This window comes from Momordica charantia (genome assembly GCF_013281855.1).
Source record: "Momordica charantia cultivar OHB3-1 chromosome 9 unlocalized genomic scaffold, Mcharantia_2.0 BLBB01000009.1, whole genome shotgun sequence".
Lineage (NCBI taxonomy): Eukaryota > Viridiplantae > Streptophyta > Magnoliopsida > Cucurbitales > Cucurbitaceae > Momordica > Momordica charantia.
Window position 1 is genome coordinate 11,040,347 of NW_028275167.1, and position 13,023 is coordinate 11,053,369.

The following is a 13,023-nucleotide window of genomic DNA, read 5'->3' on the forward strand; positions in this document are numbered from 1 at the left end:
ACATGAGTAGCTAAATTCCTTTGTCTCAGGGATTGATGTAGCCATTGACGTTTATTGATTGATTGTTTGATTTTCTTAATTGAATGCATTTGTTTATTCTATTTATATTTTTAATTGATCTCAGACTTGCTATAATCTTACGCTCGGGAGAGGTGGTTGAGAGTTGAGAACTGAGATTCATAACTGAAGAGGTTTTAAGATCGGGAGATTTAGAATTTCTTTAGAGGTCGTCAAGAGACTTATTCATTAAAGCCTTTACTTGTTACAAAACTAGTTCTATAGAGATATTGGTTTCTTAATTTAGTAAGGAGATTTGGCTTGCGCTCAGGAGATTGCAATTGAGATTTGAGAGTTCTTGACCTAGAGAGTTTATAATATGTTCAATCTTGATTAATTAAATAATTGGTCTATAGATTCAATCGGTGAAATCTATTCCCTATGATCCTTCTTCCCATTGATTTTACATTCTTTAATAGTTTATGTTGATTTACTTTAATCATATTCCAACATTCCAATTTGAATTTCTAAATAAAATCAGGCAAAAGTATCTGTGGTACTTGAAGTGATCTAGAAACCCAATCCTGAGGATGATATCGGTATTTGCTTACCAACTATATTAAAAGCAAATTCTGCTGCACCTTTCCACAAGTGTTTGAGAGACCAACTAAAATAAGCATAACTTAGTGGTGAATGACATCTTCTCCTTCCCGTCATGTTGCTTTCTTGAAAGTTTAGGATCTATTTCTAATTTTATTAAGAAATCTATACATTTGAAAACTATTTAAGTTTCTTGTTTCTCATTTCTTAGCATTATCAAGAAATTAAGAAATTAAACATATATGGTGATATAGAGTTCAAATGTTGATATTTTTTCGCTTCATATTTTATGATACGTTCAAGCAAAGTATTAAACTAAGCAAAGAACAAGAAGATGATAATTATAAGAATCTTAGCTTTCCATATAATTATCAATGGGAATTTAACCAATCTCGATCAATTGTTTTTAGAGCTATGGAACTGAATTACTGTTACCAAACAATTCATTAAATGGAAGGCAGAAACTTAACAGAGCTGCCAATTACTGATACAAAACAAGAAAGAAAAACCCTAGCTAACATATTCTATACTTAGAATTTCCCCACAGCATAAAATTAATATTTTCCAAAACCAATATCAAGACTTTGTTCCAACTTCAAAAATATATTAATTATACTTTACCATATATGGCAATGGCCAGAGGGTTTAAGCTCCTTCAAACCCTTTTCTTAGTATTTGCTTGGCAGTCCTGCGGGAGCGTGGTTGCCGTTCTCGGAGCCATCTCCGGTGCGGTGAATCTCAGTGCCGTTTCGACGGGTGGTGGTGGCATCTTGAAGAATCTTCGTCTCCAAGCTTTGACGACGGGTCACAGTGGCAACAAAGGTACAATTCTTTATGTTAGAAAGGATGGAGCTAAAGCTAATGGAAAGACCGATGATGCACAGGTGATGATAATTTTATTACCAAATAATAAGTTTTATATTTTTCAAGAAAAAAATTATAATAATAAAAACGGCCCTAAAAAACCTTCAAACTTTAAATTCGAGTAGTTATCCTCCAATCTTACACAATCGTTGGAATTTGAACCATCATTGTTCTATATGGTGGCAACTAATAAATGGAAACACTTTTGTAATTTTGATTTGTATGATTGCAGCAATTTTGATAGTTTAATTATAAACATGTATATACTATGAAGATTTAGTAATTTGAAGAACAATTTACATATATTTTAAATTACTACCCAACAATAAAATTATATGTTTAAAGGAAAAATATAAATAAAAACTTTAATTGGAATAACTATGAGGACTCTGTTCTCAAAAAAGAAAAAAAAAAGACTATGACGACTCCATAAACTTTATCCAATCATTTTAATTAAATTCTACCATTATAATACTTTTAATAGTTGAATTTTAATGATTGGTTCGAAATAATTAAACCCAACTATTACAAATAATTTTAAATGTTTAATTTTCAACATCTCTATAGTTGGATATTATAACAACCCATAGTTATAGGATTATTTTCTTCAAAGAAAGAGAAAAAATCATTTTCCAACTTAAATGACAATAAAAATTGTTTAACTTTCCTAAAAAAAAAACAACCAAAACAAATTATTTTTACTCTATTAAATATTTGACAAACTCAATATTTTTTAATTGTTGGAAGTAGAAAGTTGATCCTTATTAGTAAGGAGTTAAGTATTTTCCATGCTAATTAATGTTGGGTTAACTTTAGAGGCACGCATTCATGACATCATGGATTGTAGCCTATCAGAACACCAGCGGTCCGGCAACATTTCTGATCCCCGACGGCACATTTTTGGTAGGTCTGGCTGTATTTGCTGGTCCATACCCAAGCTCGCCGATCACCGTCAAAATTCAAGGAACTGTAAAGGCCACCACCGATATTAGCGAATAATCATCTCCGAAATGGTTCTCCATTGAAAATATTGACAACTTCATCCTCACTGATGCTGGCATCTTCGACGGGCAAGGCGCCGCGGCTTAACCCTATAAGGACTGCAAAAATAACATTTTCTGCCAAAGTACCTCAAAACTAGTCACCATTTCTCACAGCGTCATCGGCACTGACGACGACTGCGTCTCCATCAGCCACAGTTGTGAAAAAGTCTTCGTGCGGTCTAGGACATGGCCTTGGGAAAAAAAAAACCAATCGAAACCACTTTAAATTTTGATTCTAATAAGTCTTCATTAATAATGTGAAGACTGATACATGATAATTTGACACAAAGTGGCACGAAAAGAAAACACATGCAAACTAGCCAATACTTTGATGACATGAGTTGCCGAAATATATAGAATCTTAAGTGGAATTTTTTAAACCGACGGATTCAACATCAGTGTGTTCGAAAAATTAAGAAATCCAAATTTATGGTTATTCTATAATCGTACAATTCAAGAACAATCAAGACAATTGATCTAAGCACGAAAGAAACCAAAAATCTATAAAGAGATTAAAATTATCTGGAACCATTAGATAAATATTAATCATGGCCGGTAAGAAGTTGTTGGTTTGTGGTCTTCCTCAACTATGCAACCAAACCAAATATTGACAATTCTCTTTGTTTGATGAAAGACAAAAGTCTCAAGTAACACGGTATATTTATATGTTACTCCTAGGGTTTTCCATAATTTCCTAATATTAATATTAATGGCTAGTTTTTACTAAGTCAGGTCATATCTGAATGGGAAGTCATTGGCTCATAATCAAGATCACCACTTAACATACTCATTAAAAAGCTCAAATATAATTACTCTTAAATTTGTTACCTACATGTGAATTAATTATTAAATTAATTCCAACACAGTGTCCTAAGGTCTATTAGAATTTTCTTGAACTATAAGAATAAATAAAGGTAACTTGAAACGGTAAGAAATATTGTTTGTTGTCCAGTGTAGGCAGCCTAGGCAAGTACCCAACAGATAAGAGCGTGATCGACGTACTGGTGAAGAACTGCACCATTTTCAACACCACCAACGGTGCGAGAATTAAGACATGGGCGGGAACGATGTTAGGGCTGGCAAATGAAATTATCTTCAAAGACATCATCTTGAATAACGTCAAATACCCCGTAATCATCGACCAAATTTATGGGACAAAGAAGAAAAAGGTTAAAATAAAAACTTATAATCTCTAATCTCCAATCTTTCTTCATGCTTAAACGTTAATTAAAACTTAATGATATCTCTACCTTAGGATTCTAACTAGAAATTAAGCGACTTTCACTTTAGGAACGTTCGCGGGACATTGACGACGAACGTGACAATGTTGTTAAGCGCATTGTTTCCATGCGAAGGGGTTGAGCTCAATGACATTAACTTGGTTTACAGCGGCACTAGCTTAAGGAACACCGCCATTGTTTCCTCCTGTTTGAATGTCAAGATAGCTACTTATGGAGTCTAGATTCCTCCACCTTGTCATGTATAATTTAGTGTCTTTAAATACTATTTTAGTCTATGTACTGTTGAGATTGAAGACAAAAGAATAATAAAATTTAAGCTTATTGGGCCAAGTAAAACTAAAAGTCCAAAACCTAAATCTCTTTATGTTGCCCTATTTTTGTACCTCAATTTCAGCTGTGGGAATTGAACTTTTTGTGGTTGCACAAAATTGACGAGAGTGGCGATAGTAGTTGGTTGGCAGAGAAAGAGAAGAGGAAAGAGGTTTGTAGAGCATTGTCGGCAACCCGTTCTCTTGAGGTTAGTAAGGTTTTTTGTTCTGTATTCCTAAGTATCTATTAGTGTAGTGCTTAGAAGCTAGTTGGCCATTGTTGTGGCATCTAGAGAGTGTTTGTAGAGCGTTTGTGAAGTCCATTGTATTTATCCCAAAATCATAGTAGAACTCGTTGCGGAAGACTGGACGTATCCCATAGTTGGGGTGAACCAGTATAAATTGCCTGTGTCGTTTTCTGTGCTTTCCCTATTTTTCTTAGTATTGTGCGTGACTTAGTTTTCATTGACGAACTGTGGAAGGGGAAAATATTATTGGTGAGTAAATTTTTCCAACAAGTGGTATCAGAGACAGGTTGCAGAGTCATGGGAGACAAATATCAAGCACACTATTACTATGAAGGGGTTCTCAAGTTCAGTGAAGAGAATTTCAGTTTTTGGAAGATGCAAGTAAAAGATCTTCTTACGTGCAAGAAGATACACAAGACTTTGGGGAAGAGACCAGCGGATATGACAGACAAAGCTTGGAATGAGATGGATGAGCATATCGTTGCAAATATCAGAATGGCACTATCAATGAGGGTATGCAGTCTCGTGGCAAAAGAGACGACTGCAAAAGAGTTGTTGAAAGCCTTGCAAGAAAGGTATGAAAAACCTTATGCCAATACAAAAATACTTCTATGGACGAAGTATTTTAACATCCACAGGAGGAGGGAACCTCGATAAATTACCACATTAATGAGCTCACTGATATCTTGAACAAATTAGAAGAGATCGGTGTCAAGATTGAGGAAGAGGTGAAGGCTATGAGGTTGTTGACATCTTTGCCAGACAGTTGGGAGACGATGAAGACCGCGGTGTCGAATTCACTAGGAGAAAATAGCTTGAATTTTTCAGCTATTTGTGATGCCGCTATATCTGAGGAAGTCCAGAGAAAATTAAGGAAAATGTCTGCAACTACTTTAGGGGCAAAAAACGAAATTGAATCAGCTTTGGTAGCTCAGTTTAGTGGGAAGCGCAAGATGAAGTACAATGGGTAGCAGGAACATAGGAATAACATGGGTAGTGGGAGTTCCAGTGGAGAAGTTGAATGTTTTTACTACCATAAAAAGGGTCACTTCAGGAAACACTGTAGGAAGTTTAAGGAGGATCAGGAAAATGATGACACTTTAAATTACGTGTCAGCGGAGGTGTTAGCTTGTATTGAAGGTAACACAACACCTATAAATCGGTCATTAGAGTGGGTAGTGGACAGTACAGTTTCAGTGCATGTAGCTTCAGACAGGAGTTGGTTCACGCTTTACTGCAGGAAATCATGGCGTGGTAAGGATGGGAAATGGGAGACTCTCCAATATCAGAGGAATTGGAGATGTTCGTCTGAGGATTGCCGGTGGGACCAAGTTAGTTTTGCATGGTGTCAGGTATGTACCCAGTTTCAGGATGAATTTGATATCAGCGGGGAAGCTGGATGATGAAGGTTACAGAAGTGAGTTTGCAGAGAATAGATGGAAACTCATGTGGGGATCCGACATTGTGATTGTTGGCCACATAAAAGCTTCAGTGTGTGTGTTGAGGTTTAATGTTGCCAGAAGATCAGAGAGACAGGTTATGTACAGGGCTGCAGATAGTTCAGGGGGAGACTTGAAAGAACTAGCAGCATTGACAATCGGAACATATCAGAAGAATCTACCATCAATTCAAGTACAACAGTTGGGAAGTAGAAGAAAGGGAAAGGGGAACAGTTCATTGAGGCGTTCAACACACTATCAATTTCGAACCCCAATTGTCAGACATATTAGCGAGCTGATGAAGTTGCGTAGGCGAAAGGGTGCATTGAGAAAGACTACAGTTGGTGCTAAGGTCGATGGTGAAGTCTCTAGAGTGGCAACGGACTTGGGTGGGAGTGCCAAGTCATTAGTGAAAAAGCTTTCCTTCAAGAGTCGTTGGGTGCGAGTGAAGAAGGAAGCGTCGGGGACCACTTAGTTCGAGTGGGAGCACGTGGCTATGTCACTAACATCTAGGAGACAAGATCACGTAGGATTGCTCAGTCTTAGAGCAATCACAAATGGAGCCTTGGTTGGTCCCAAGAAGACGTCGTTCAATTGAAAGATGTTGGTACAGTTAGAAATGAGTCATGGGGGACATTGTTGCTACAGTGGGAGGTGAGATTATTATTTTGTCTCCAAGTGGGAGATTGTTGGGATTGAAGACAAAAGAATAATAAAATTGAAGCTTATTGGGTCCAATAAAACTAAAAGCCCAAAACCTAAATCTATTTATGTTGCCCTATTTTTGTACCTCAATTTCAGTCGTGGGAATTGAACTTTTTGTGGTTGCACAAAATTGAGGACAGTGGCGGCATTGGTTGGTTGGCAGAGAAAGAAAAGAGAAAAGAGATTTGTAGAGCATTGTCGGCAACCCGTTCTCTTGAGGTTAGTAAGGTTTTTCGTTCTGTATTCCTAAATATCTATGTGTAATGCTTAAAAGTTAGTTGGTCATTGTTGTGACATCTAGAGAGTGATTTGTAGAGCGTTTGTGAGGTCCATTGTATTCCCAAAATCATAGTAGAACTCGTTGTTGCGGAAGACTGGACGTAGCCCATGATTGGGGTGAACCAATATAAATTGCTTGTGTCGTTTTCTGTGCTTTCCCTATTTTTCTTATTATTGTGTGCGACTTAGTTTTCATTGACGAACTGTGAAAGGGGAAAATATTATTGGTGAGTAAATTTTCCCAACATGTACATTTGGCTTTGGTTCTTTTTTGTCTCTACGTACTTTCAAAATTTTTATTTTGGTCTATGTACTTTCAACCTTTCTTCATTTTAGTTCTTGCATTTTCAAAACATCTATTTTGGCCACTGTACTTTTTAAAAAGTGACAAATCTAGTCATAATATATAAATTTTAACACACAAGAAAAACTCTTTAATACAAATTAGTGTCTACATTTCAAGAAATTTAGCGAATAATTAAAGTGTCATGCTAAAATTATGAGCTAAGAAATGAGATAAAAATTAAAATGAAGGAACCAAAATAGTCATTTTTTAAAAGTATATATATGGACAAAAATAGACATTTTGAAAGTACATGGACTAAAAAAATAATAAAATCAAAATCAAAAGTATAGGTGTCAAACGAGGATGGCATATTCTACTAAAAAAAATTCCCAAACTTAAATATTATTTGTATGTGAAATTTACGAAAAAAATGTTGTTTTAAGATATATTATTGTTGTGATTTTTACGCTTTGGGACTTATGTTGTATTGATAATTTGAATTATGAAATTTGCATTTTATTATATTTGATTCATCAGGAAGAAGTCTAAGATTTTTTTTTTAATGGGGATTGTTTTGGGTGAGAATTTAACCATTTAAATGGAGATTCTCACAGAGAATTAAAAATAAATGAAGAATAATTATTTATTGCTAAGCAAATCCTCCCAAGTTCCCCATAAGATTTTGTGGAGATGGAGAATAAATTAGGGGGCAAGACGGAGATGTTGTTCGATTTCGCAAGTATACGAATCGTCACAAGTAATAAAGTGATAAGTATCAACTTCACAAGAATTACTAATTAATCAATAATTACCAATTAAATTTAGGGAAATTGCATTGGGTAGATAAATTTTTATACTATTTACAAAAAATATCAACCTCTTTTGTATTTTGCAAATATGGTAAAATATTTGAATTTTTATTATTTCAGTTTTACCCTTATGACATCTAATATACATCTAATGTAGATCTTATATACATTTGGTGTACCTCTGATATATTTCCGATATACATTCGATGTACCCCTGATATACATTAGATGTACCAATGATATACACAAGATACATATTATATATCTAATATACATCTGACGTACCTCTAATTTATAATATACTAAATATATTTGTAATTCATATACTAAATATAAGGTATATCAAATGTTTAATTTTCAGTGGTATATCAACTGTTTAAATTATAATTTATCACTACGATTCATTGATTGATAGGCTAATATTATCAATAATTTTGATTGTTGTATCACTACTATTTAATTGATATTAATATTAATTAGATACTAAATATAAGGGATATTAGCTGTTTAGATTGTATATCAGATTTTTAATTTTCTTTTTTGACGTCCATGGTCCACATCAACCTATTATGCAATAACTTTAAATTTCATTTTCTTTGTTTGCACCATTGTTTTTATCTAAAAAAAATAGTAGATATATAAGTATTATATAAACACACATATAACATACTTATATGAGTAGATATCATGGTGATATCAGTGGTAAATTAGAGGCATATTAAGTATATATCACTCAAATATATCAATGTTATATTAGTGGTAAATCATATAATCATATAAGAAATTATATTAATAGATATCATAATTATATCAGTGGTATATCATTTGTATACTAGTAGTAAATTAAGGGTATATCAAGTATGTGATATATAAGTGTTATATTAGTATGGTAAATCAATGGTGAATCACATAATCATATCATAACTTATATTAGTAGAAACGTAGTTATATCATAAGTATATCAGTGGTAAACCATGTTAGAAGTTATATGAGTAGATATTACAATTATATCAAAAGTAAATCAATTGTATATCAGTATTATATCAGTTGTATATCAGAGACATATCAATTATATATCACATTATATCAGTGGTAAATTGATAAGTAGTAAATCATATAATCAAACTACTAGAAAATTGGGTTTTTGTGACGCTCATGAACAGTAAAATACTGTCCAAAATAAAAATATGCGTCACGAAAGGTAAAAAATGCATTTTTGGAGGAAAAAAAAGATTTCCGGATATTTGACCTTTCGTGACGTTTTTTAACCGTCACAAAATGGTGGTAAAAAAGTTGGTTTTTCGTGACGTTTAAAAAACGTCAAGAAAGGTTGAGGTGCATTTTTGGAGGGAAATGACGGAGTGTTCCGAATTTTTGACTTTTTCTGACGTTTTTCTAACCGTCACGAAATGGTCGTCAAAAAGTTGTTTTTTGTGACGTTTAAAAAATGTCACGAAAGGTTGAGGCGCATTTTTGGCTGGAAATGACGGAGTGTTCCGAATTTTTTACTTTTTGTGGCGTTTTTCTAACTGTCACGAAATGGTCTTCAAAAAGTTGTTTTTCGTGAGGTTTAAAAAACATAGAGAAAAAATAGATGAAAAAAAGTAATTAATTAACTTAAAGATCTTTGAACTTAATTTGATGGAATATACTATTTTTTTTTAGGGATTGTTAGAATTTAAGTTAACAAAACCTAAAATTTAGGTGGTAGAAATTCTCATTAAGTAAATTTTGAATCCCATTAAAAATAAATATTATTTTTGTATTTCTATTTCATTTTAAAAGAAAAAATATTTAGTAATGGGTCAATTTCCATTATTTTATATTAGTTTTTCACCATAAATGTAACAACTGTTCACACGAAATTTTTGGAGGAATTATATTTCGTGGAGTTAAACTTTTATATTTGTAGTATATGTTGTATAGTGGATTCAATTTCTAATCTTTATCCTCTGATTCTTTCTCTCGAACTTGATGTGAAGATTGAGATACTTGTTCTTGAATTTGGATCGAAGTTATATGTTCTTCGAAAGTTTTCAAGTCTTCAAGTATTCAAAGTCTTCAAGTTGGTCTTCGAACCTTCAAGTCTTCAAGAGAGTCTTCAATTTGGTGTGAATTCTCTCAATTCTGAACCTCCAAAATGAATGAGGTCCCCTCTATTTATAGAGGTTTCCATAGGCTTTGTGGGCCATTGGGCTTGGATAATTTTGGGCCAAGCCCAATTTTTTAAATGGATTTATTTAAATTTAAATATTAATCCACTTTATTTCATGGTAAATTGGGTTTTGGGCCAAGATTGTGAACCAAATCGATTCCAAGCTCAATACTCATATGACCCAATTACATATGTTAATTGTCAAATTATCTTTAATTTTAATTTAGGGTTAATATATAATTAATCCCTAAATAAAATAGATAATGACGTGGCCGTTTATGATTGGCCCAAATTTTTTGGTTCTACAAATGCCCCATTTTCGAAATTTATGTCAAATATAATTGTGGCTGAATTTTGAAAATATTGTGCAATAAAAAAGATGAATTTAAGTCATAATTTTGAAAATATTAATCGTGGACCAAGATATCGTTGTAGGTCCAATTAACAATAAATTTGCACAATTTAAAATGAGACATCTGAAATTTATCCATTGAAATTTAAATTATTTTCAGAAGTTTTTTTTTGAACTTTGAATTTAATTTAAAAGTCAAAATATGATTCAAATTCAAATTTGGGATGAATTTGAAAATTTGGAATTTATCCAACTTTAAATTGAACGCTGGATTTATAGTTCAAATTTATTTTGGATCAAATTTGAAAACATGGAATTTATCCAACCCAATTTAAAAGTTGGAATATAATTCGAATTCAAATTTGAGATGAATTCAAAATTTTTGAATTTATCCAATTTTAAATTAAACGCTGGATTCATGGTTCAAATTCGAATTTTTGGATCAAATTTGAAAATATGGAATTTATCCAACCCAATTTAAAAGTCGGAATATAATTTGAATTCAAATTTGGGATGAATTCAAAAATTTTTTTTTGAATTTATCCAACTTTAAATTAAACGCTGGATTTTTGGTTCAAATTTGAATTTTTGGATCAAATTTGAAAATATGGAATTTATCCAACAAAATTTAAAAGTCGGAATATAACTCGAATTCAAATTTAGGATGAATTCAAAATTTTGGAATTTATCCAACTTTAAATTAAACGCTGGATTTATGGTTCAAATTTGAATTTTGGATCAAATTTGAAAACATGAAATTTATCCAACGTAATTTAAAAGTTGGAATATAATTCAAATTTTGGATGAATTTGAAAAGGATTTAAATTTGACATCCAATCAAATTTTGAATTTGAATTTGAAAAAAAAAAAAATCCTGCTTGGGAGCTGAGTTAAAATTCCACCAGATTTCAATTTCGAATTTGAATAGGAATCCTGAGTTGGGACTTGATTTGGGTCAACTTAACAATCCAATCAAATTTCCAACTATTATTTGAAAAACGAATCATATTTGAATCGGGATTTGATTTGGGTCAAATTTAAATTAAGAATCCAATCAAATTTCCAACCATAATTTGAAAAAGTAATCAAATTTGAGTTGGGATTTGATTTGTTATTCTGATTGGAACTTCAAATTTCTTGCCTATTTCTCCCATTATTTCCTTTTTTTTCTCTTTTCTTTTTTTTTTTTTTACTTCTCTTGTATTCAAATTTTAGAAAATATTTTTTTCCCTTTCTTTTCAACTTAAAAGTATTTCTCCCAACAATTTCTTTTAACAGTGCGTTCTTTTTTTTTAGGAGCTAACTTTATTTTATCGCTTCTTCTATTGGAATTGAGATATCAAACTTTCGCGCTTCACCTAATTATCAAGGTTTGTCTTCATCTTGATTTTTCTTTTCTCCTTTTTATTTGCTTTTTTTTTTCCTCTCTCTTGCAGCAAAGATAATCCAAGGATTGACAAGACCACCTAATTTGGTGAAGTATCCCTCACGGTTACCATCCTTTTAGGGATGACGCCTATATAAGGATATCGTCCGGCTCACACATCCTCGCGGGACAAGGCCACCTAATTTAGTGAAGTATCCCTCATGGCTACCATCTTTTCGGGGATGACGCCTATATAGGGATATCGTCTGGCTCACACATCCTCGTGGGACAAGGCCACCTAATTTGGTGAAGTATCCCTCACGGCTACCATTCTTTCGGGGATGACGCCTATATAAGGATATCATCCGGCTCACACATACTCGCGGGGCAAGGCCACTTAATTTGGTGAAGTATCCCGCACGGCTACCATCCTTTCGGGGATGACGCCTATATAGGGATATCGTCTGGCTCACACATCCTAAAGGGACAAGGCCACCTAATTTGGTGAAGTATCCCGCACGACTACCATCCTTTCGGGGATGACGCCTATATAGGGATATCGTTTGGCTCACACATCCTCGTGGGACAAGGCCACCTAATTTGGTGAAGTATCCCTCACGGCTACCATCCTTTCGGGGATGACGCCTATATAGGGATATCGTCTGGCTCACTCATCCTCCCGGGACAATGCCACCTAATTTGGTGAAGTATCCCTCATGGCTACCATCTTTTCAGGGATGACGCTTATATAGGGATATCGTCTGGCTCACACATCCTCGTGGGACAAGGCCACCTAATTTGGTGAAGTATCCCTCACGGCTACCATTCTTTCGGGGATGACGCCTATATAGAGATATCATCCGGCTCACACATACTCGCGGGACAAGGCCACCTAATTTGGTGAAGTATCCCTCACGACTACCATCCTTTCGGGGATGACGCCTATATAAGGATATCGTTCGGCTCACACATCCTCGAGGGACAAGGCCACCTAATTTGGTTTAGTATCCCTCACGGCTACCATCCTTTCGGGGATGACGCCTATATAGGGATATCGTCTGGCTCACACATCCTAAAGGGACAAGGCCACCTAATTTGGTGAAGTATCCCTCACGGCTACCATCCTTTCGGGGATGATTTCTATATAGGGATATCGTCCGGCTCACACATACTCGCGGGACAAGGCCACCTAATTTGGTGAAGTATCCCTCACGACTACCATCCTTTCGGGGATGACGCCTATATAGGGATATCGTTCGGCTCACACATCCTCGAGGGACAAGGCCACCTAATTTGGTTTAGTATCCCTCACGGCTACCATCCTTTCGGGG